The sequence below is a fragment of the Ciconia boyciana genome, chromosome 4 (assembly GCF_034638445.1).
Source record: "Ciconia boyciana chromosome 4, ASM3463844v1, whole genome shotgun sequence".
Lineage (NCBI taxonomy): Eukaryota > Metazoa > Chordata > Aves > Ciconiiformes > Ciconiidae > Ciconia > Ciconia boyciana.
This window is the reverse complement of record NC_132937.1, coordinates 20,729,847-20,756,900: the sequence shown is the minus strand read 5'-3', so window position 1 is coordinate 20,756,900 and position 27,054 is coordinate 20,729,847.

Below are 27,054 nucleotides of genomic sequence, written 5' to 3'. Positions count from 1 at the left end.
TCTTAGCCTGAACCAGCTGTCCCTTAGACAAGAGCAAATATATCAGTTGCCTGCAACCTCGTTGCTGCTCTGGAAGAGAGCCAGAGTGGGATAGGGGAAAAGCAAATGATCCAGGCACTAAGTCAGGCAAGGTGTCTTTCACTCCGGATAGATTGGAAAGCTGTGCTCCCAGGGTAGAGGCCCTAGGGAAGGATAATGCTTCCCTGTATCCCAGTCTTCCTGTCTCTAGATTTCTCAGTTATATTTCTTCCCCTCATTTTCCACACTCCCCCATGTTTGTTGGCAGGTCTAGTCCATGCAAAAACAAACTGTAAATGCCTTAGAGTTTGTTCATTTTTGTTGTTGTTGTTTTGTTCTGTTGTTGCTTTTCTTCCTCAAGTCCCCAAAGAAACATCAAAGTACAAAGGAAAGAAAGCAATACTGAGAATAAGAGTGAAAGCCAAACAAAAAGACAGAGGGAAAACCAAAAAAGAATAAAAGAAGCTAGTGATGGCCCTGGGGAACTTTCTTCAAGGGGGTTAGGCTTCCTTCAGAGAAAGTTTAGATATATGTTTGTTTGTTTGCATTTTCAAATTGGGGCTGTTTGTGCACATTCAGAGGAGAAGAACAAAAGCCACGCAAATTTCAGGGGAGGTGTTTAGTGCAGCAGGCTGCTGGCAGGGCCACCTGGCTACTGCAAGCAGTCCATTGCCCGCTGTGCTCACCTGCTTGAATATTAACAAGTAGGGGGAAGGCAGAAATGTATCAATTAAACATGAGGAGTGTCTGAGCAGGGAGATGGATTGTTTTCAGGACGCGGTGCAGGCATTTGCATACCCTGACTTCTGTTCCTGGCTGCTTAACGCTCTGAATGTTAACCTATGTTAACCCTTCCCTATGAGGGACATGATTGCAACACATAAAGGGAACAACATTCGTTTTCCAAAAATTAGGAATAGAGATTCAATATTAGTCCAGAAGCGGACTTGAGTTGACTGCAGCTCCAGACCAGAATCTGGCACCTTTCTTCTACAGTCTCCACCCGAGCTGTCAGGTGTTTTGCACAAAGTAGAAGAGAGACACACAAAATAAGTCTTAGTGAGTGCAAATTAACCTGACAGTTGCTGAGGATCCTGCCTTTGCTGTGTGGCAAAGAAAATCTGTGCCAAAGCCAGGAAGCAAGCTCTGATCAGTCTGAACTGGAAGACTTTTCTCTACTTAACTAGTCCTAACAATAATAACATACTGGATCAGAGTTAAGGTCCATCAGGCCCAAATTCTGAGTGCTGCCAATAATGGGTGCCTAGGGATAACTGTAAGACAAGAATAAGTATATATATATGTTTCTTCTGTATAATCTCCTAGCCTCCTGATTGATGTCCTGAGTATAAAGTGTTTCCTATATATTTAGTAACTCTTAATGACTTATTTTCCATGAACTTCTTTTTCATTGAATGCATGTGAACTTCTGAGTTCCACGACACCCTGTGACAAGGAGCTCCCCCATTTAACTATTCTAATTACACAGCTTAGCTGTTATGTGTTAGATAACACATAGATAAACCTGTGATCAGCTAACACAAGCACTTTAGGTAGTTGTACTCTTCCACCATATTCATATTGCCACATACACCAGGTTTTGAAAAATCTGCTTATGGGAGGTTACTCCAAATCGTGGCACATTTGGTGAATGGGCTTAAAAAGAGGATAATCTGGAAAGTCTAAAGCAAAGGAAGCTCATACACAGTGATCTGGATGGGTGATGGCTTGCAGTCATGTGCAGTGCTACTCGGGTAGTGGGAAACATGCTTTCACCTACACAGATTCACCCACAAGCTTGGCAGTCATTATGGCAGTTGGTCTGGTGGTCTTAATTTCCAAAAATCCCTTCAGTTCTTACTAATACCTTAATTTCATACCAGCCTCATTTTGGTTTGAATTTCAAGTGATTTAAACTAGAACAGTTTTACCTCTTCAGCTGGGTCATTTAAAATACTTGCTGATAGTTCAAATCTGCAGATAATTTACTCTCCCAGTATTTCTAAGAACTAATTACCTGTGTGTATAAAATGATGAAATCTCATTATATTTTCTTTAAAAAACCCACCATGCATTTCATTACATTATCCAATTACTGTTGTGCTTGTACAGTATTATGTTACTGCCCGATCACAGGCTATTTACTGTACAGATGTGTTACTTTAATTAAACAAATGCAACTAGTCATATAGAGTAATGTTTATTCGGAACAAAATTCTCAAGTACTGGCCATTGATCCTAACTTTATTTTAACCAGTGAAGGGTTAATTCAAGGTTTAGTTGTGCAGAAAGATTGGTCTTTCATTTTCCATAAACTTTTTAGCAGCAGTAATTGCTTGGAGTTTCTTCAAATCAAAGCTAACAGTCTAAAGCTGGGTAAAAGATTTTTGCCCCGAGTTAAAACCTAGAATAATGTATTTAAAATTATCATTATTATTTTTCTGTTCACAGTGGTGAAATCAGATGAAGTAAGGATGAATGAAAACATTAAGCAGAGACATCCGAACAGAGAAGACAAAAAACAATTGGAAAGGAGAAAGGGAGCAAAGAATGACAAAATTAGTTGCTCTAGGACCCTCATTAAGTCAGTTACAGAGGAGGTGGACCTCAGTTCTCTAGAGGCCCAGAGCAGTGTTGTACCCCCTTGACCAAGCTAAAAACTTACAATAATCACATAGGACCAGCTCTTCAACTGGGAAAAAATATACTGTTGACTTCCAAGAGGATCCTCTATTTTAAAACAGCTGAGAAATTGGACAATAATATGTTTTTGCAAAGAAAAAATATAAGAAATTTTTAAAGGGATTGATTAAACAGTGCCACTTCTTTTCCCCTTGCAGGCAGATATCTTGGTCTTGCACGTAGCCATCTGCTGAAGGAGAAATTAATGACTTCATATAAGGGTTCAGCTCATATAATATCTTGATATTATATATGTTAGTTGTTTAACAGAACTGATCAAATCAGAATTTGGACAATCCCACTTTCAGAAACTTCAACCCACTTCCCTGTATGCAATTCTGTGTTAAGTTAGAAAAGCTATGATGGAAAAAACCCTTCCTGAGCTGTTTGCCACAGCTCCCCACAAAGGAACTGCAGCAAAGATCTAAGGATGATGCAGCATTTCTAAAAAGAGAAACTTGCCACTACTCCAGTGGTGTTGACAACTCTTGAGGCTGTGTGTGAGTGCCATCTGCTGACCCCTGCCATGGGAAAACAAAGCAGAACCCATTGGTCTCCTCCCTGTTCCTCTGGATCTGCAAATGCTCCCCACCACATTGAGAGCAAACCTGTTAGCCTTCCCCATAATGTAATACATTCTCTAAGGCAGATGCTTTCTCCAGTTATTCCCACTTATTGTCTTCCCCTAAGAGCTCACAACTGTACAATCATGTATCCACTCTATGCTGTAATTGCTTTATAATCTAAAACCCTGTTCCAACACCCAACCCCTACTTACTGTCTTGACATGAGCCCGAAGATTTCTTTAGCTCCTATGAATACAATGTCTGCTAGAGCTTCCTGCAGCTAGGGCATACCTTCCTAGTACCACCTCTTCTTCTTATGTCACATGGAAAAAAATTAGCACAGTGGGACACAAAAATCTATGCATCCTTTAAATTTTGCTAATATAATATATGAATGATGTTACAGTAATAAAAGCATCAACCTGGGATTGAACTACCTGCTCTGTATGACCTAGCTTTGCCACAGGTTGCTCATGTGACTTTGAGTTTGTCACTGAATCACCCAGTGACTGAGGTCTCTATCTGTAAAAAGGGGTTAAGAATATTTTCTCTATTTGCCTGCTCTGGGTGGATTGTGAGCTCGTTAAGGCAGGCACTATCTCTTTTTATGCATTTCTTACAGAATCTGCCACAGCATGTTCCCTCTGGCATTGTGAGGACTGCACAGCTGCAGTACATACAAAAATATGGTAACATTAATTTAAAACTCTTTTGAGGACTCATATAGTGCTGGTTTTGGATTTTCTCTTTTTTTTTTTTTTGGAAGCCTTCTTCACAGGGGAAATTTCACTCAGAAAGAACAATAGAGACTAAATTAAACTGCAAGACCATTGGGAGAGATTAAACCATTTCAGGTAGCTGTATTGATATCTGTATGCATGATCTAGCTACAGTGGTACAGGATTGGCAAATCAGGAAAAACAGAAAAATTGTCCTAACTTACAGAAGCGGTAGCATCCTGCCTTGCTCACAGACTTTACTTGTCAGAGAACATATTCCTCATACAGATTACCTTAATTTTTGAATCATCCAGTTCCTTCCCCAGAAAGCTTAGAGTCTAAACCAGAGCAGGGATTTGCTAACCTCATTCCACAGACAGGAGTTAAAGGCCAGAGAACTGAAAGCACATGTCCAAGATTGCAAATACAGCCATGCTGCCAAGAATGGGAATTGAACCCAGACCTTCCCCGGATTACACTGCAAAGAGACACATACGCGCTCTGAGCCAGCGGTATGTACATCTGTTGGTCCTCTAATACCGTGTGATTATGTTTGCACAGAACTGAGCCCAGGTGAATAGGCTTTGCCTCTTGGCTGGGCTCGAAGGCTCAGGCATGCTGACACATGATGTGTATTTATACAGCTTTTAGTTGGCCCAGAATATATGCAGCGAGAGCGCTTGCCACAGCCCTCAGCGTACAGCATCAGCGCATCCCAACTCTTAAACTTTGGCCACAAGAACAGCTTTTAAGAATTTGCTTCTTTAAGGTAGAAGAGAAAGTCAAATAATACATTTCTTCCTAAAAGCCACAGAACAAAGTGATAAAGAAAGAAAAAACCCTAACCCTCCCTCCCCCACCACCTCCAAACAGCAACAAATTCCCACCTCTGTAGGCACCACATTTCCAGCCTTTAAATAAATAACAACATCAAGGCCAACCTTTCTATCTCTCCTATGTAAGAGGAGAAACATTCTGGCTTTGCCACATGTCCTGTAATTATGGGTCGAACCCCTGTTCACAGGGGTATCGATCTGCTGCTAGCTGAGTCTAACTCATTAAGTATTCCTTCATTGTTTCCTATGCAAATTAAGTTAATGAGAATTAGGAACATAATGGAGCCCATTCACCGTTCTAGTTGGTGGAAAATGGGTTTGACTACCAATTTTCCATTACAGCTGTTTTGTAATTACTCTGGAGCACTCTGCATTCTAATGGAGATCCTGAGCTGATCTGACAGTTGCTTAGCTTCCCCCCCCCTCATCTTCTTCTTCCCAGAAAATGTAAGATTTTTCTATTAAAGCTCTGGAGTTTGATTTCTACTGCAGTTAAAAAGAAAGAAACTAGAACAAAATTCCCTTTCCTTTTTCTTTCCCGGAATACCTTGCTCATTTCTTTTTCCCGAAGTCTGACTTGGGGGTTGCTCTGCTTTTAATGCTGGGGTTAGTTTGCCCTGGAAAAAACAAAGGAAAATTAAACCAAAAGCATCATGGATTTTATTCCTTTTCACCCTGGTTTCTGAAGGAAATGAGGCTTATCATGGTCAAACGGCATGTGTGCCTCTGCCTATCTGTCTGTCTGTCTCACTTTACAGACTGATTAGCTCATTTCAATCAAATTTAGCTGAGGGTTGGGGGTGTCAAGGATATTAAATTACTACAAGCTTCAGAGAAGAGGCATCTAAGTAGCAGAGAAACACTCTATGAGCACGGCTGTTAAAGGCAGGCTGCAGTGTGAGCCCACTCTCATTAGACAGAAAAGATCCCATACAGAAGAACGCAGTTTTGAACATCTCAGCTACAGGATCAGGGTTTGCACCTTCCATGACACAGCACAGTCTAGCCACAAGACACAAAGCCAGCGAAAACCAGGCTTCATTAGTTCTGCTGATCACAGAATGAGTCGTTTTTAAGCCATTGAGTCTAAAAGTACATTTAAAGCTGCAAAAGAAGTTCAAGGCTTCAAGCCTTGGAAACTACTCTCAGCTATTTTTCTACAGAACACATACTATTAATCATGTTAATTACAACAGTGCCTATGGGCCAATCAGGGATGGGGCTCCACTGTGCAATTAGGCACTGAATAAACACTGAATAGTAGCTGGTCCTGGCCCTGGAGAGCTTCTTAGTCTTATCAGACAAGTCACATATGAGGATGGGGAGAGTTTGGAAAACATGGAATCGGATGTGGCAGTTGTGGTGTCCCCATCAAAGTTGTACCTATCATCTCATCCATGTTGAGGATGGCGGTAGCTAACTTCAGGTCCTTCCCTTCATCATACAGGCCATTAGTATGCTGGAAACATTCTACATATTGGATGCTGAAGTTCCTTTTACTTTTCTGCTTCAGAAGAGAACAGCTGAGGTATGATCCTGAAATAAAATGATCCTGAAATAAAATAATTCTGAAGGATGATATAGTAAGATGCCTTCCTATAGTTCTTCCATGAAGAAATGAAAGTTACTAACACCACCAAAAATATTTTTGCTATTAATAATAAACATAATTTATATGGCCAAAGATCATAAGAGACCTTGGCATGGTCTGACATGCTGCTGTGCTCAGAACAACAGAGGTGGTTGCTCTTGCACAGTTCTTATGAATTGACTTTTTGGGCTTCACATCAACTCTAGGGCTCTCCTTGAGTTCAATAAGGTAACTTGAAGGATTAACAGCTACTGATTCAGGGTCCACAGGCCACCTTGCAAAGAATGAGCCCAGATTTTTTGGAGTGTTTACCATTCCTCACGCTTTTTGAAAAGCTGGACACATCCAATCCCACATAGTTTCATTGCTGACTCCAGTTAGTGCAAGATCCATAGCAGACTTGTTTGTAGTAAACAGAAAAATTCCCAACCTTTCTTAATGAGAATAGGTTGAGACTGAGGGTCAGGAAGGCCAACGGCTACATGGAAGGAGGCAACAGGAATACAGCTGGATACCTCTATACAAGGCCAAATGCACACAAGGTATGTTATACCATTGGGATTACAAGGGAGGTTTAATTGAAATGCACAAACCAAAAGGTCAAATTCATGTAAAATTTAAAGGCCATTTTTATTATTTGACATGGAACAAATTGTAACTTTATATTGCCTTTAGATGCAATTTTGTTCAATGAAATTAGATTAAGCTAAAATAAAACACGCCCTTTAAAGTGTTAAGATGAAATATTAGAACTTATTATGGGAGGAAAGAGATTTTGATTTCTATAATAAATATCGAGGAAAATATTTGGTGGAAAGTACGGCCACCTAATTTGCATTAATACAAATGAGAACTATTAAGTTTATCTGATTAGCATATTCATATGTACTATAGGCACCAAATATTCAAAATAGACTCCGATTACTAACCTAAAGTACTACGTTTAAAAGTAGAACCTTTGAAACTCAGAATGCACCATTCATTATATTTGGAACATGATGCAAAGGGAAGGATTTTACAAAGAAAATGTGAAGTGGATCACCTTTTTTTTTTTTTTGATTCGCAAAAAACTCAGAGTTTAAAGAACTTTGAAAATGTCAAAAAGAAACATAAATGAGATAATGTTGACTGTTTTGGAATGTTTCGCTTTAAATGGAAAAACAAAATGAAAGATAACATTGTCAAGTGAAAAGAAAATCACAAATACAATAGAGACGTGGTCTCTTATCGATATGGCATCTGGACATTAAGGGATTTTATCCTGATAAGATTTTAAGATTATGGGAAAATTGTCATCCCTGGTTTCACATGAGAAGCAGGGTAAATGAAATGACTGCCTAAAACCATGGAGGAAGATTTGGTCTCAGATAGAATTCAAATACATATATATATTTTATTTTTTTTACATCTGCAATTTATGCCTTATTTGATATCTTCCTCTGACTAGACATTTTCTTCCATTTATCATAACATGCACCACTCATTCTAGCAAACCACTGTGGCTCATACTTCCAACTCTCTGAACTAGCAGGACTATCTGAATAGTTCCATTGACTTAACTAAAACTAGTTATGTTTAATGATATCACACATCCTAAATAGTTTGATGTATCATGGTATAAAATACTGGCAATTTCTATCCATCATTTACCCTTCTAATTTGATCTTTGATAACTGCAATATAAAAAAAAATCTTTTCATTCTTTGGATATTTTATCTTAGGTGGTTTCTATTTATTTTATAGTTTGACTTTCTTCTTTTCTTCCAGGAGTTGGAGAATTTAAAGAGCCCTCCATCCTTGCTCTGCCATGAAGAAGTAAAGGGGGAAAGTCGATGCTGTGATCTATCCAGACCCTTAAGGAAAGGGACAGAAGGAAAAATTACTTTTTTTTCTTTCTTTTTTCCTCTAATCACACTTAATGCTGGTGTTGAGCTGGGGTGGCTATTTAAAAACAGCCATGCAAATTCCTTGAAAAGCATGGGATGCTGACACTATATTCTCTGCTTTAAGTTTTCCTTGGAAAGAACTGAATAACTGCTGGACTTTCATCAGTGAAAATATTTTATAAATTAACAAGATGCTTTAGATGCCATGATAGACCTTCCTAATTAAGCATGTAGAACTTAAGAATAGGAAGGTCCATTCAATAGTGAGCTTGTCATATTGGCATACCAGTCACAAACTGTAATTTCAGATCTGATTGCCCTGATGAAATCCTAGCATTGTTTTAAACCTGTGATTTTAATAGGAGCTTGGGAGCTTTTTTCCTTACTTCTTAATTATTATTTTATAAGGCAATCATTTCAGCATTCAATTCCCCATCATCACTGTTTTTTGTCTGTTTGTTTTTTGATTAACAAGGAAAGTGAAACAGTTTTCACAAGGCTACTATGGATGCATTCAGTCACTGAGATAAGATACACCATCAGAGATTTAACCCTCAGATTTGTATTTTCGTCTCCCTCTTTACAGTAGTTATATTTAAATCTGGCAGTTTCTAGCCGAAAGATTAGACCTCCAGCTGTCATAGCAAATTTAACTCTAATAGGATCTTAGGCAAAAATAACAACAGCAACAGCAACAAATTGTCCACTAGTGAATTTGTATGGTTCCACTTCTCTGCCTAACATTTCTGGAAACTGGATAAACTGCTGATATAGAGTGTGAGAGTGAATCACTGAAAAGTGCTTCATAGAAGTCCTTCTTGGGCAAATCATATCCCAGATAAGGGAATAAGAATTCACACTAAGAGAATTTCAGTGAAAACCATAACACCAAGAGATGTCCAACACAGCAGTTGATGCTAAATCTCCCAGCAGAAAGGGGAAAAAAAAATCCATTGGTAAATGTATATTAGACTGGATGTAGCTAAAAACCTACAAAGATACATATTAAAAACAAATTAGACAAAATGAAAGGGATGAGTGTATACTGATCCTATTTTCATAACATTTGTACACATCAGTCTCAGATGCACCCATCTTCACATCTCACAGGTATTATCATCCTTATTTTGCATACACCAACACACAGAAAAACATCTTGTATTCAGGCCTCCAGGCTTAAATAGTGCCTTTGTTCCTTTAAGTAGAATTAAGCCAGCATTACCAGCACCATATTTCTCTAAAGTAGAAGGAAAGGTCCAAACCAGGGAAACTAGAAGAAGCTAAGCATTTAGTAAAAAAAAATTAACTTTTTGCTCTGGAGACCTCAATGGGAGTTGTAGGTGCGCAGCATCTTTGAGGATTTAACCAATGACTTTCAAAACAGGCAACATGAAGCTTATTTTCTCCTGTCCTCCCTCATCCAGACTGTGTTTTATTAAGAACACTACATTCAGAAAAGAAGATAGTTTTGGATTTCATACTTAAAAGGTGTAACTTGAATTCCTCAGCTAATTGAATTAGATGAATGTTTTTCCCCTGTACCTTTGTGGGATCAAAACTTGTCATTTTTCATTTCCATTAATGAGATACCATAGATATACACTAGCAGCAATTCCAGCAAGGATGAAAGCGGAAAGAAGAGCAAATGGTCAGATTATCCTTTTTTAAACTTAAACTCTGAAGGCTGTTAGGGAATTTTTCTTTTCCTGCCTTACTACTGCAGATTTTCTTGCTCCTTTCTTCAAATAATCCACCATTCATCAGAGAAGGAAGAGTCCAGATGAAGAAACACAGCTCTAGTACAGCATCCTTTACAAAAGCCCCTAAACTTCCTGTTTTCCAATTCTTTCTTGTACAGCATAAGACAGACCTAGATGTGACCATATTTAACAAAACTGAACCTAGAATTCCTCATTAATTTTCAGCACTTTCCCAGCACAGCAGAAAGTTTCCCAGGAGACGCTAAAGAGGGTTAAAGCCTCAGATCAAAGTAAAAATAACTGGTTTTGTTAGGGGGGAAAAAAAAAAAAAAGAAAAAGTTCATTTGGAGATTTAACTTCAATGGAGCCCCTGGGAAAGAAAACAGTTGCGTTTTGGTATTTTCTTTTTTTGTTTTTTAGGGTTTTTTAAAGCGAAAATAAATCATAATAAAGGATTTGAAGAAATTATTTGGAACACAATGCAAAGACCTGCTGAATGGACAGTATGATTGTAAGAAATAAACTGGCAGTTTGAAGTAAATTGGCACTGGACCAAGAAGCTAGGAGAGTTTTTGTCTTGTATAGCACTAGCACACTCTGAGCATGAGGAGCACTGTGAGTTGCCTTTAAAGGCACTTGGAGGAGTGCAATTTCATGTTGCAGAAGATGTGATTCCAGTGGACAAAATCGCATTGATTCTTCAAGAGGGAAGCTCTCTATACTGAACTCATTGGAATACTCCAGTGATTAAAACCAGCATGGTCAGGCTGGGTTATAAGGGGTTTTGTCTTCCAAGGATCTGTCTCGTGTGGAAAAAGCAAAGTGAGGTTATATACCATTTCCAATGGGATCTTGTTGTTTTCTACAAGCATTGCTGGTGAAGGATGACAATGTTTTTCAGGTATTATTAAAGATTTGACTTCCCTTCTCTGTGTGAACTGGAGTAAGCAAAGTACTTCCCTGACCACCATTTCACCACTATTCCCTCCTTCTTCTCCAAGTTGAGTACATATTCTTCCTACCATATCCCCAATGATTAGTATTACCTTGTGATTAGAAATGGAAGACTGGAGCTTCACTAGGAATCATGCTTGCACTTTAATCTAGTCACTAGCAACACTGACCATCATTATCCCTTTGCTGGGAACCACCTTTAGGACATGAGAGAGAGACTGTATTCCCTGTGTCTCTTACCCACTGTTAGAGATTCACCTATGCAAAGTCAGGATGCATATATTACCAGTGGCATGACCTGGTTCCGCTAGAGTTTTTGTTTTTCTGCAGCCAGAAGCTTTCAAATAAATCTCTAGCATTAATTTGTTTGTGTAACACTCTTGAGCAATGACAATGTTTGGACTTTGGGCTGAAATGAGTAATCCCCTATTTTAAAAAATATTAGAGACAAAATTAAGAATAGGATTATAAGGCCACAGTCTGTAGCTACAGGGCAGGTTAGTGCCCCTCTTTTAGAATAAGACCTATTCCCTGTCACATTCAAGAGTACAAGAATATACTAAATGAAGCTGCCAAAAAGTAATGTAAATTGGTACTGTGTAGTCCTCTGTGTATAGAAGTCCAGTGAAAGCTGGGAACCACACAATCTGTCCCTAAGCCTATGAGATTCATGACTTTGAGAAATAGCATGTAAAATACATCACATAATGTCCTCCAGGGAAACATTTAAGTGCCCAACTCTATTTTCTGTCTAGGGCTGCTCAGAAGCATTAAATAACATTCCTTCACTTGGGGGGTCTTTAAAGAACTTCCAGTTTTTACTTCCTAAAACTCAGCAAGACAGGTGTACCAAACAGTTGTTTCACAATGGTATCCAGCTCTCTTAGTTCTTTGAGAAGAAAATTCCTTCCTTCCTCTCAAGATAGTATTAAATACAATATCTCTTATCCAGAAGTTGCGCTGCTTATAGTTAGTCAGCTCTCCAATACAAGTGAGAGCTGGTTTTACTATACTCAGTCTGAACTTGCTTTTAAGTCACACAGGCAAGAGAAGCTTAGGCAAAACAGAAAGAAAAATGATCTAATTCACCAGGAGATTGCCACTTAGTTTTGGATCTTGTCAGCAATTGTAAGTGGAGGTGCATCAGCATAACTGCAGAAATATTGATTCACTTTATATGTCTGTGGTACTTAAAAAAAGAAGACATACAGCATAAACTAGGCCAGAGCTTCAGTTAGGGGAAACTGTCAAAAATGTATGGAAGAAAATAGAACTACCCTTGTTTACATCAGCAAAAGGTCTGGCTCATGATAAATGCAGAGAAAAAGCTGAACAAAAATGTAAAATATTTGCATCTATTTACATACATATACATGTACACCTAGACACTGCTTATTGAGTTTATAAAGTCAAGCACTCAGGCATTATTAAACATCAGAAATAAGGTTGCCAGTGCTATTTGCCTTTTGTCTCATTGTGGCTGTTGATTATGAAGACACTTTTAATTACATGAAGACATGTTGTTCACTCCATGGGTGTCCTGCCTCATTCAACACTCAGGTTGAATAGGCCTAATTTTGTACATAATGATCCTGTACGTGCTTTCCCACTGTTGATTACCAACCATGGGATTCACCTCACCTCCTTACAGAGATCCCACAAGTAGATGTTTATATCTAAGCTAGCTGCTCCAAGCTCCCCCTCTAAACAGGGAGAAGAAAGAGACATTTTAAGAGCTGACCCATTTTAAATGTGTGTTTTAGAGTGAAATGAATCCCCCCCCTAAGGAGAAGCACTTCTCTCCCTTGACTATAAAGAGACTTTGACTAGCTCAGATAGAGCCCTCTGCACTGTTGATGCATCCCCATGCATGTGACCCCAGCTGTTATCTAGCACATAGTCTTTAAACCCTGTTCCAAACAAAGCAATATTATCAGCCCTATGGGTAATCTGGTGGTCCCTGTAACACCACCTGAGTGATTCCTGTAACACATTCACGCTGTAGGCAAGAGGGTTCAAATCACCCAGTTTCCAGCACTAGTGTTTGCTAGCAGAGCTATCAAGCCCATCTAACCTCATGCTGTCGATAATCAATGGAAGGAAAGAGTCCTCTCCAGAGAACAGTTCTCCACCGGCTCATGAGAGAGGGTACGGGGATGTATTCTGTGCTTAAAGTTGAGTGAACTGAATAACTCTCTCACCCAGGACTTCCTTATTTAGACTACTTCACGTAACATTTTACATGCTGAGTGCACAGTCCCTCTTTCCTTTCATTACTGCTGTGACCCAGCACACACCTTCACAAATCAGACCCCAGGGCCTGAAGTCAGGCACCAGAAAATGAGGAAGAAGCCATTAATGACCACACCTGAGAAGTTCAGATCTTCATCTGCAGTACACACAAGGTATAATTCTGATCTCCAAAACAGGTCAGTGTCTTGTCTTTTAACTCCATACGTCCTTTTACAACAGATGAGGATGGGATTTTTTTTTTTATTTCACAATCCTGTCTAACCACCAGGATATATCCATCCTTTTAAACAATATGAAGCAGAGATTCTTCAGGTCTCAAGCCGAAGAGAAATTCTCTCTCTTGGCCTTGTTATGCTACCCATGCAGACTTTTTAAGCTAAAAAAAAACTGATAAAAGGAATGCCAACTTCCCTTCTTAATCTGTCAGGTATGGCATAGGCATATCTGTGGCCCCTGCAATTCTGTCGACCTGTTGGTTTTCTCTTTTGCCCGCAAGCTCAGACTGTCCCATCCTGAAGCTTACAGATGAGGGTGAGTAAGTGTCTGAGACGAACGGATCCTAGGTGTATCCAGCACAAACTCAGTCACAAGTAGAAACGACAGTATAGTTGTATCCTCTGTGTCCCTGCAGCTCTGTTTTTGTGTGTGTGTGTGGCCCTGTCTTCTGTTTCTTCTTCATTCTTGCTGTATCTTTTTACAACTCGCATCCCCTACCATTTGTTTCATTTGTTTTCTTCAGTCATGCTAAAGCTTCAGTGATCTTCATCTGCCTCATTCCTGATCCCAGTCCACGCAAAGGGATGCCATGCCCTATCAGTTACAACTCCCTATGCACTTGGTGTTCAAAGGTTGGTTCAAGTTTATCCCATCTATTCTGTTTGTCAAAATGTATCACCCACTTCTGGATCAGTTCACTCTGAATTTAACCAGAGACATTTACTTCTCTGCAGTGCTTGAAAATAGCAAGAAAGTCACTAAGAAGTGAAGACAGACCATTTCCCTGGTTGGATCATATATCCAAACATAAATTCATTGTAGTTCAGACAACAAAAACTAGAATGCATCTCAGGTTTGGACTAGACCATGTCAAAGGGAAAAAGAAAATGATCAAGGTATTTAGCAGCAAGAATCTATTCCCATGTAACCCGTACAAACTGACATTTTCAAAATCATGTGAATTTGCCACATGGAGGAAGTTTTTGCTGTCCACAAGAAGATACATCACTGTTATGGTGATATTTTGTGACTGCCAAATTTTGGCCATACTTTTACCAAAGTATGGAGGCATTTAATCTTTTCCAAAACAGATCAACTTACCATTCAGGAAAAAAAAGCATGCTATTTTTGTTTCCTGTATTCATCCATGGAATAATGAACCATGTTGGCTGAGTTCAAAAAAGCAGAAGAAAAACCAAAAAGATCTCACCCACAACTGGAGACATACATACACACAGATGGGACAATTTCAGTTACAGAGGCTTAAGTTTAGCATTTATTGTTAGGTTATATGATAAAAGCTCATTTGCACACCCACACAGGAGCACAGAGAGACAATAGCAGGTGGGGGAGCCCAAATACGACACTGCCAGGTTACTTCCATGCCCATCAAAGGGGGCCATCAACCCATCAAAGGCCCATGTCCACAAGCCCAGAGGAGCACAGGGGTACAATGCCAGACAGGGACCCAAATCAAGGACTCCCAAGAAACAAAGACCCTGTCTGCCTCCCTGATCCCGAGCTGTCCAGCAAAGCCTTCACCCCACTATACAGGTGTGACACCCATCACCATAAACCATCAGGAGCAGCTCTTGGATCACTTTTCGGATGAAGGGAGAGTTCCTGCCCAGCAGTGTGGGACATGTTATAGAATGCAGAGGAAAAGAATTTTGGGACTGCACTGGGCTTATTATGGGCTATTTAGGGGAGGAGCCAAAGGTAGGAAAAGGGAAAAAGGAAGGAAAAGGATTTGGGAAGGAACAAGTGCAAGAAAATAGAGGGATAAGAGGCTGAAAATGGCTGGTCGCATGTAAGTAATTTGCTGGTCAGTGCACTTGTCTGGCTATGCCCTGTGCCTGCAGCACAATCTGTCCTGTCTTCTTGTTAAATTCTTTTCTCTTTCCTGGGTGAAGGCTGTCTATTCTGTGGGCACATGTGTGTATGGGGTTTGAGTTCAGCAACTGGATTCAGACCATGGGAGGGCCCCTCTGTCCATTGGACAGCAACTGGAGCAATGTGGGTGTGCGAGTGAGGTTGTGAATGCCATAGAGGATCAAGCTGGAGGGGACAGTGAGTAGGTGAAGTTGCACAGGGGGGCCAGGGGAATCCCAGCCAGCTCTGTGTGTATGATGGTCTGTATCAGCAACTGGAGTACGGCTGTGGCCTCAGGGGCTCATATGTCCAGGTGCCAGCAACTGGAGAGACTGGGATTCAGGGACAGCTACTGGGCAGACTGAGTGTCTGAGGCCATCGCTGGAGAGATCCACCCTGTACGTGTGTATACGTACGTTCTCACTAGTGGACTTCCATTCTCCTCAGCCAGAGAGGGGAACAGATGAGACTGCTGGTGCTGTCTATGTTTGTGTGAGTGGTCTGAGTGTCTGCCCGTGATCTGTGTGGCCAGACATATATGTATATGTATATGTATATGTATATGTATATGTATATGTATATGTATATGTATATGTATATGTGGTGTATATGTATGCTCTGGGTGCATGTGCCCACTGGGAATGCATCCTCACCCTTGCTACAGGTTGGACCAGGGGATGAGGAGCTGTAGCAGCCTCGCCTCTCTTGGGCTGTTGGATCCAGCATGATACATTTTTCTCTAACACTTATAGCTAACTAAATACAACATCCACTAATAAAACATATAGGAGAATGGTCATGTGAGGTATTAGTACTAAATACTCTCAAAACAGTGTCACAGAAACAACTCTCCTAAATCTCTGGCCAAAACCGGGAAGGAAATAACCTCCCAGAAGACCACGTTCCACAAGCTAGTCAAGACTTTTCATTGACTAGTGTGTGTTGGCAAAGGTCTAGAGTAGTTTATTTAATGTTTTGTGAATTCTCACACAGTCCAGATATGATCAATGAAGCTTCTGGTTACAGACATCACTATTGAGACACCTAAGGAGGTCTTGGTATATTGGGGCAAAATGGTAAAAACCACTAGACTGAAGCTGGAGTAATTATAAATTAAAAAAGATTATTAATTTGCCACTGCTCATTCACAGGAAAGTGAAATAGGAAAGCTTGATATGTATGTGGGTTGTTTCTTTAAAGATGAATATAAAGTGTTGCTGGTTTTTGTCTGGAGGTGTCAGACTCTCCAACTGATAGGTAGTTTTAAGCTGACCAGAACTACGCTGATTGTAAAACCTGAAATTTTGATCTGAGTCAGGAGGGAGATGGGAGAGTTCATTAAATTATTAATAATCTCTTAGATAAATATACTTGGAAAGCTTTGGAAAGAAAACAATTTTTCATTATTTATCAAATCAGACAAGTTGGTTTGTTTAACCTGTTTGTTTTCTCATGCACTAGCATTGTACTGTGACATTTACTAGGATTTCCCATTCTGCAGCAGGTATTATGTAGTCCTCGTTATGTCAAGTGACTGCTTCTTTTGCTCCAGCTGTGAAGACACCTCCATCTCAGGCCAGATGGTACCTGGTTCATTCCTTGGTGTTGGAAACAATGATAATTAGCACACCCACACCCTCACAAGGATCTCTGGCTGGGATGCTTGAAGGGCATACGCCACTGTATGGCATTCTTTGGGTCATGTCCATCCCGATGCTTTTCTGTTTGCAAGTATTTTTTAGAGATAGGTTGGTAGGAAAAGCTCCCTGGTGTGGCAGGAGGACAAGGAGAAGGAACCAGCAGCAGAAAAGATTGAGCCATACTCTGCATGGTAAACTAACAGGAAAATAAGAAAAAACCTCAAGGTTTGTCATGTCAGGGCTGCAGCTTTAACCAGGGCTGACTGATGGTCCCTGAGGTCACATTGTTCTGCTCCAGCTCTGATACCAACTGGGAATCAAGGAAATGAAGGCTTTCCAGGCAAAGGACATCAAGCACAGGGGAAGAAGAGGACATAGAGAATGGTTTGAACTCTTAAATCCTATGCAGGCAATATGGATTTAACTGACCCGGGAAACCTGTAACAGAAAATTCAAACCCACAGTAAGGAGTGGTTAACAAGGGCAGCAGAGAAGCAAGCAAAGACATTTCTTCAGTGAGGGACAGACTCAACCTCATCACTGACCTGAATTTATATAGTAATGACTGCAGATTATGCTTACATGTTCTCTCTTCCAGCATAAGGACAGGATGTTTTCTTAGTGGAAAGGGTAATCTATATGATAAAATATGCCCAGAAAAGGAGGGAGTAGCCACCTTTCTTTACCCTTTTTACCAGTTGTGTAGTAATAGGCAAAGACTAACCCAAAGCAATGTAACAAACATTTGAAGAACTTTGAAAAGGACTTACAAGTTCTTGTGTTTCAGTTTTCCCTACTATCTCTTTATTGTTGCCATCAACAAGAATGTTGTCTAAAGCAGGGGTGGAGTTTAAATGAGTGATTTTCCCCTTACAGTGCACTTCACAGACATTCACCATTATGAATGGCTTTCAGAAGTGAATGGTTATCTCAGGAGACTTTATTCACCCCTTGTTTGTCAGTTAAGACTCAACTCTATTTGTTATGCTGTCTGTGGCACAAATATTAAAAAGCAGAGTAAAACAGAAGGTTTCTAATGAAATGTTTCCCAATTTGAAATAGTTAATCTGCCAAAAATCGACATTCTTTGTGGGGATCTGAGGACCTTTGTTTAGAGGACAGACCTGTTTTCCCATCAGCTTTCCCACAATTTACAAATTTAATTTTTTCTTCTACTTCAAAACAATTTTTTATTAAACATGTGGGAATTCATTGGGATTTTATCCCTTTGGTTAATTCTGCAATCAACGGTGTGTTTGATCATTTAAGAGCCTACAGCCTAAGAAACTCATTATTGCTAGTAGTGATTGGATGTTGCATCCTGATATGGACTAATGCATTTGGATCTCTTGAGCAAAATGAGTTTAGTGTTACCAGGCATTTCTTAGGATCTTATATGTACCATGGGAAACAGAGACAAAGGAGATGAAGGGACCAACTGAGTCACTGAGTCTATCTGTCTGCCACTGCCGACATACACATGACTAATGCACCCCTGTACATCCAACAGGTTTCCTTTTAAATCTGTTGGGCTTCTTGACCTTCCTGTTCTGGTTGAATAATGTTTGGATAAATAGATATATACATAAATGGACTGACAGAGAGTTGAAAATACTCTGGAATGCATTTTGATTTCCTTTGCTGATGATCTATTGAATATACCTGATGCATTCTGTGTTCATTGACTTTTCTATTTGTTTCATACTTGTACTCATTTTTACTGATCACCATCCTGCCTTCTGTAATGTCAAGATATAATGAAAAATCTTCCACCAACAAAGGTGTCCTTTGATATTTCTTATAGCTTTTATTTTATTTTTTCTTTCTGGATCTGTGCCTGTTGCTTTTTGATGTAGTTTCAAATGCACAGCACACAGTCATAGCTCAGGATTTGGCAACTGGCTTTTATTTGTCCTTCCTTTCATTAGATTTTTTTTCATTAGCTATTGTATTCAGAATTGCCATAATTGTGTAGAACATTTATGAAGGGTATTCATAATATTGTTATTATCTGACTAATAGGGAACTAAAAACTGGTCAAGTTAGTGTACTAATGAAAAATGTAAATATTGGTCAGTTATTTTCTTACCCAAATAATTGACAAGTGACAATTGACAATAATTGACAAGTGACAATATTGACCAGAACAATTTATCTACTTCAGAAAAGTGGGGTGTTTAAAAGGTACTAGTGACTTTGCAGTGGATTTGTGTCAAAACAGCTTATCTGAAACAGAGGCTCCTTATACAATTTAAAGGCTTTTTAGAGAGCGTTTTCTAAGTAAGTAAGTGCACTGTTTTGGTTTTTTTTCTAATTCATCTTTGCTTTTCCTCTATTTTTTTTTTGTTCTATGTTTTTATTGTTTGAATATAAAGGACAAAAGTGCCCTGGAGGGCATACTTAAAAGTGTTTTTTTCTCACCTTCATACACAATGCTCTGTAGTGGAGGGAAAGACTTAGAGCAGCTTTCCAGGGAGGAGGGGAAGAAGACTTTCTAAATGGATTTTCACCAATGTTTTTACATCTTTCTTATCCAGAACATGAAAAAAAAGTTTGATTCAAATGTCTGTGAATTAACATGTGAACCTGTCATGAATTTAAGATACTTGTTAAACATGTAAATAAGTAAAAATCCCCGTAAGAAACAGAAAACAGAGGCACCTTGCTGGGAAATTTCCTCTTTAAAAGGGGCACCTTCATAAAAACGGAGTGCAAGTGCCTGTCCTTCCAGAGGGGAAGGCATCCCAAGCAGAAACAAGAAGCAAAACCTTTCCTGACTGGCACCCTCAGTAACAATCCCAGAAGCTGTGAAAAATGGCAGTGATCTGAAAGGTCTGGTCCCTCCATCCCACATTGGTGTGAATCAGGGCTACGGATTCCAGTGGATTTATCTCCAGGTAAACCCACTGTTCAGCTAGAATAAGGCATTTGTCTCAAAAGACATGTTTACCACAGGTTATTGGGTGTTGTACATGAATTACTCGGTGAAGTTTCCCTGGTTGTACTCTACAAATTATTTGCTAACTCCCATGATTTCAGTTCATTTCTCATGACAATTTTTTTCCTTAAACATCTACTTTCTGGAGGTATGTGTTTTGGAGAATGTTTGGTTTTATTTCTTTTTTAAAAGTAATTTGTAGTCTCAAAATTAAGTTTATGGACATGACCTGAGAAGAATCCTAAAAAACCCCTGAATCAACTAGAGAGAACCAAGAAAGTGTTTGTCAGTGCACCCTCACAATTTTGAATGTGTTTCATGATTTGCCAGGAGGAAGGGACGAGTTTTGTTATTCGTATTCCTGAATCTGGGAGCATTGTGGATAAGCACAACAACATCTAATGGCCTCAAAATCTGTACACATAAAATATATCTTTACAAATAAACTTGCAAAAAGAATACTGGTAAGATTGCACGCCTGGGTGAGAAAGTTTGTCTTGCTCACATTGTGCCTGTTCAATGAATAGAGGAAGAATAACAAACTCTATGGTGTCAGTCTAGTACCTTGCTTTTTTTACTAGTGCTAATTAATTTTGAACACAGAGGAAAAAATACTTAAGTAAAAAGAAAAGAAAGCAAAAAAAAAGCTTGGGACATCCTGCTTAAATCTGACCAGCTTTCTTTTGTAATTAAATTGCTAAGAAGTGATCTAAAGTGCAGTTAGCTAGGCATATACTTAATTACTATATGATAAATAAATATTCTGAATCAGAATCTGTCCTCTTGTTAGCGGAATAGCAGACCTGGGCAGACAAAGTAGTTGAAACAGTGAAGGAAAAGGGAGAGAGTAGCTTGGCTCCTTCTGCTCTTTGCATTTGAATAGAAGAATCCCAGGTTGTATCATCTTCACTATTTATTGTTAAATTGTCATCATCACAGCATCTCCCTGCTAGCTAAGCAGGGTGAACTGTATTGAGACAGTATCTGGGTACTCATCAATGTGGGTTTGTATCTGTTCTCAGCAAAGCTGTGACAGGGGAGATCCACTTATTTTCTTCTCTCCTTGGGACCTTCCCTGCAGCTGATAGAGACTAAAAGAACTGTCTTCTTCCACATCCTTCAGGATGGCACACATCTCCAGACACCGGGAGAAATGTTTCCACCACGATGGTTAGATACTAGGACTACAGATGTAGTCCTAGTATGGACTACATCCTAGTATGGATGTAGTCCAGGTATGGACTGCTGTCGCTAACCATCATGGCATTCAGAGAAGGACTGTGCTTGTGAGACTCAGTCCTGTCCTATGCACTCAGAACAAGCTAGGCTTGGTATCCTCCAATGTAGTTTTGAAGAACAAGAGGTGTTTGCTCCAGGGACACCAGGGTAATACATATTGTCATGAAGAGTGAAACAATTTGTTTTAAATGGAGAAAAAAAGGAGCTGACTCATCCATTAAAATAATAATAAATAATAATATTTTTTAAATTCTTATTATTAATTTTCAGGAAAAAAATGAACTTTTTTATTTGTAAACTTTTGCTCTATTTGGCCTCCACTCCAACTGGAACAGTAAAATTTTGACTTATGTCATCTTCTAGGAAACAGAGAACTCAGTCCCATTTCCCATTGCAAATACAGTCGCTAAAGTGCTAGAAAAATTCTTATTCTTTAAATCAGTGCAGTGCTTTCACCAGTACAATTCTTATATGATCTTGGCAGTTCAAAGGGTGCTTGCTCTGGTTTTGTTGCTTTGACAACAGATTGAAGAAATGTTTGAAGGAACACATCTGCTTGAACCTCACAAGGCTGAACTGGAAGTTGTCTCCACATTCTGAACAGAGCTTTGAAGAAGGTAAAAAGCAATGTGAGTTCACTCCTGCCTGCAATTATACTGCTGATAAGATGTTAATGAAGAGAAGCGCTGAACAGAGTCTGAAAAGTAGTTATAATCAGGTCTTGTTGTAATTAAAATTGTGAACAAATTGACAAAGAGTCTTAGTGACTTTTACTAAAACTGCTAGGAAACTGGAGCTGGGAGCATCTGTGCATACACTAAGGCCACTAGCTGAAGCACTGCCTCCTTTCAGGACAACCTTTTCCCTAGGAAATTTCCCATATACAGGGTCAAGCTAAAGGTCCTGTTAGCCTAAAGCATTAAGTCTACCTCAGGCCAACTGCATGTGTTTGTGAAAGTGTATAAGTTAGGCAAGCACAGAGTGATGCTTTGCCTCTTTGCTTCCCCTGGCAATACACAGTTTCAGGACTGGTGGATCAAGACTGTGCAGATGTCCAAGCTTCTAAAACTTGTGGATATTTTTAGACCTACAAAAGAACTGAACTTTCTCTGGGCTGAAATACCTGCGTGTATGTTTGTATACATACCTAAGAACCTCCACATCTCAGTCTACCCATACAAAGCTCGTTATGTACATGGCTCACTTTAGCAAACACAAGACCTGATGTGTAACATCAACATTGTGTACGTATAAGATAAAAATTACATTCACGTAATGATAGCAGAAGGGATCTCAAAGTCTTTTAGAGGCTCTGTAAAATAGTGTAATTCAATAAAAAAATCTATGGTGTTTTATTTGCAGTGAGGGTCCAACCCAGGAAAACTATGGAATCAGTACATTTCACAAGGAATTGGACTAGGTTTGGTTAGCATGCAAGGCCAGGCTATGGATGACTATAGAGGAGATTTGGTTGTCTGGCTGCAGTTTTTCTGAACCAGGTCATCTCTTCTTAGTATTATGTTATATTTTTCTCCTTCTATCATTACATCAAAAGTTCACGGAAAATCATTAGCAGCAGTTTCACAACCTTCAAAAGGTGTCACCCCTTTTATTCTACTGTAGAGGAAAACACACTGTGTAACTCTCAGCCTTTCATCCTCAAGTATTTGCCACTTAAAAACAAGTTTGAAAGCAACTTAAACGTACATCACATCATATATTTATAAGCCAGGAGAAGAAATCAAACAGCCAGCCTAGGCTTGAGGGGAGGCTGGAAATAGCCCACATCTATTTTTATATATAGTCCCTTTTGTATATGGCACATAACCTCTGAGTCAAAAAGATTCTAGCACGAGGTGTGAAATAACTCCTTGCTTTTGAATAGGACAAATGCAATGTGATGTGATTAAAAGGATGATTGTAATATTGTGTGTCCCGAAACATTAATAAGCTGGCATTACAAATGCTCCCTGGTAACCGGTTTTGACATCAGCATTATTAAATGTTAATCAAGGAAGAGGAATCACTAGATAAACATTAAACAACAGTGATCATGGAGTGTTAGTAAACATGGGAAGGAACAACATGTTCTCACATGTGGCTAGAGCTGGAATCTGTATATTCTTTAATATAATTAAAGAATAATATTTCTTTATTATTATTACTACTTCTCTGCCCCTCTGGCTGGCTTTCCTCACTGGGAATTCTGGAAGATTTTTCTTCTAATTTTGACTGGGGGAAGTGGAAGTGAGAATTTGCTTTTCTGCTTAAATTTTGCTTTGTTTTAGAGCAAAATAAAAACATTACTAGTAAGATTTGTAAGGCTTAGAAGTTTGTAATTATTTCTTGCAAAACTTTTAACACCTTCTTTAAAGGCATCACATATTAGTCCTACTAGAAATAAAGAATGAAGAGTGATGGAAGAATGTTCTGAATAAGGATGTTTTCCTATTTTTTCATGTTATCATTTGTGAAACTGAAACTGAACTTGAAATAAGTGTTTTCAAAGTTCGACTTCAGCAAACTCTCTGTGTTATTTAAAAAAAAAAAATGTTTCCATGCACCTAGTAAAAGTACATTATGTTTCTTCAGGATTAAAGGTAGGCAAGTCAAAAAACCAAAGCAAATTAAAAAAAAATAAATCAAAAAAAGTGGGATGGTTCCTCCTGAAAAGAGACTGAAGGGTGACTTTACAGCAGAGTTTTGTTTTCCTGTGTGCTGGTGGAGGCTTATCCACGCTTAAACATTTTTCAGTCTGTGAGAGAACAGCCACACAGTTCCTCTAACGTATGCTGATTGAACATTTCTGTCAGCCTGGATTCACCTGAGAGGCATCGCAGTCCTGCTCTACTTCCTCCTCCTTTCTACACCACTGACATGTCCTTCAGCCCTGGCGGGGCTTTATGTCAGTTGGGATCCTTCCCTGATGGGGAAACCCTTAGTGGCCAGTTTAAAGCAGCTGGAGATATCTTTTAAAATGCTAGAGCAGCTGGAAAGGGGAGGGGGTGTGGTGTGTGGTGTGTGGTGTGTGGTGTGTGGTGTGTGGTGTGTGTAATCAAGACTGTCCTAAATTTTGCTTGGAAAACTTAACTTATTTGCTTTGACTTTAGGGACAGAGCAAATGGGACAAGGAATGGATGTTCTTCCAAACATGAAGTGTGGTTTTCATGTTGTTTCTTTTTTAGATTCTTTTTAACAATGAAATCAGAATCCCTCCTTTATCAGCGGTTGGTTATTTTGTGCATGTTTTTCAAGGCCTGTCAAAGGGTGTCAAGACCTATAGGACAAGTGCATTTTAATGACATCCCATCAGACATACAGATAAAGGTACACATTTCTTGTTGACACTTTTCCCTATTCTATGAGCTGCTCAGCTTACAGTGTCACAGTGACATGAGTGTTCAGTGGCCACCCAGTTCTCCCAGACAAAGGCTTGATAATATACAGTTAACAAAACTAAAAATACTTATTTTGTATTTCATAGTACATAACTGTATAATGTAAGCCCATTCATTTTAGGATATGTAATCTGAACCTGTTACAGCAAAGGGGAAGCCAAGCCTTCCATGCACCATTCCCACTTCATTTTTCAGTGCTGTCTTTTCCTTGCAGCCAGGCACTTGGAGTTTCTGTCTGCCTCTTATTTAAAGCAACTGACTCAAGTTCTGTACCTGAGTCCTCTGAGGCTACACTGCAGGTAAGGACCATATCCATGCTTAGGCATGAGGGAAAAATTATCTTGATGCAGTCAATGTCATGAACACAGGGAACTGATGACTTGGCATTCAAGTGCCGAGTCATCAATCATAAAGAATCAATCTTCACTCCCTGAGGAGCTGGCCCCAGGCAAACATAATTCTCTCTCACTGCCACAGACCTGACAGCTCTTGTCCCATTTGTAGGGAGTGTATTTGTACTTATTTCAACATTGATTCACTTGGCATTCAGAAGTATTTTCCAGATTCCCGGAAAATGTCACCTAATTCATCCTCTCTAAAAGGGATGGTGATGCTTGTATATTAGAGTATCCTAATACTTGTTTTCCTAGTAGTATATTACACTCTAAGAGCTGAATGGAAAACAAGTTCCTGTTGGTTCCCATATTGCCTTTTGTGCATGTGATTTGAAAAAGTGGAATGGTAGGCGCACAAGGAGGACTGTTAAAAGCTTTTGAGTGCTTTTAACTCAGGTTTTTTGTGTCTGTCAGCAGGTAGATTAATCAGTAACCTTTATTATTTGTATTCCAACAGCAACGAAAGGCATCATTCTGGACTATGACACCATTGGAGCCAGGACCTGTAGTAACCACAGAATGAAGGCTGGGCCCTACCTGCTTAAAGCTTATATGCTAACTTTTTGATTCAGTAATCTCTTTTTTTTCCTGGGCCAAAATGTCCTGAAAAACATCAAGATAAGTAAGCCCACTGAATTCCAGGAATTTGGAGTGCTGACTCAGGAGCATAGTTGCTGTACTCCTTGGACAAGAGAAAAAAAAATATTTTTTTTCTTCCCCTTAAATTATTCTTAGTCCTAGACAAGGAGTCAGAATAGCCAGGTCTCAAGCACCAGAATATGTGACTAGCTAATTATGTATGAAAGAGAGGAGTGCTTTTACAATGCTCTTTTCTGAATAGGTTCTTATCATAATTTGGGACCTCTTGAAAGATGGTATTTGGAGCTTAGAAATGCTCCAATAATTAGGAATCTGCGTCACATTTTTGTCTTTAGAAGCAGAGCTGGTACTCAAAACCTGCTGGAGAGAGCACTGTTCCAGAAAATGGAAGACCTTTTTCAATGTTCCTGCCATGCTGTGGGGAATAGGAACTCACATCTCCACCACGAAAACCAATCTCAATCACCAGTGCACGCACTGCTTCAGGAGGTTACATTCCTCTCCTCAAATGTGGCTTTCCACTTGGCCTGAACTTATCTAACATTGTGCTACAGGCTAAAAGGATTATCTCAACCATCTCCTGCCCCGACTGTGATCTCCTGCTGCTACCTTACATGAGTTCCAGAAATCATGCAACCGTGGAGTGAGATGATGCAGTTCACTGCTCTGGCTGAAAATTAATTCAGAAAAAAAAAAAACCCTCAATGTTTGATTTTCAGTCAGAGAAGCAAACTGATGAGACTCACCTTGTAGTCACCAACGTGCTAAATCTGACATGAGGTCAGGAATGGGGATGGAGGGGAAGGATGGCTGACTTCTTTCAGGCACAGCCTGAGTTAGATCATGAAACGACAGTGCCCACACTTGAGTTACTGTGTAATCAAGACTGACAAATTCTTGTCTTTAGAAGCAGGTTGTGCAAGAGAATGCAGAAGGGATCAGAGGCCTTGACAACTTCAAACACTGCTGGAAGTACAAAGCAATGTAAAGATTTTTTAGACAGTCATCCAAACTGTTCTTTCCTCCACTTACTGGACAATTGGCCAGATGTCTAACCCTACTCCTCATTTCTTACATTTCTTCCATTTTCCACAAAATGGAAAATCTTTTTATTTTCTTCTTTTTTTTTTTAATATTTAAAGGAATGATGGGGAATAAGTCAAATCAATAATAATCAATTTGAGCATTTAAGCACTGGAAAGAACCCAGGTTCTGTTGCTGTCATTTCTCAGGGTAAGATACACTGAAGTGGAGCTAGAATCTCTCTTTTTTTGGGGGTGGTGGTGGGAGGATTAAAGAGATCATATTCACTCTAGATGAAATTGATCTAAGGAATATAATGGCAGCAACTTAGCCTTCAAAATTTAGCTTAAGTGGGACTTTCATAGTATGGGACAATTGTGTGGGCTGTTCATATAGGTCTGAAATTATCTTCTCGCAGATAAACTGGGGTAATGATGGTGAATTTGCACCTTGTTACTCTGGCACTAAATTCCTGGTCTACAGGGAACTTGATAATCACATTTCACTTGCTAGAAGAATTTTTGTTCC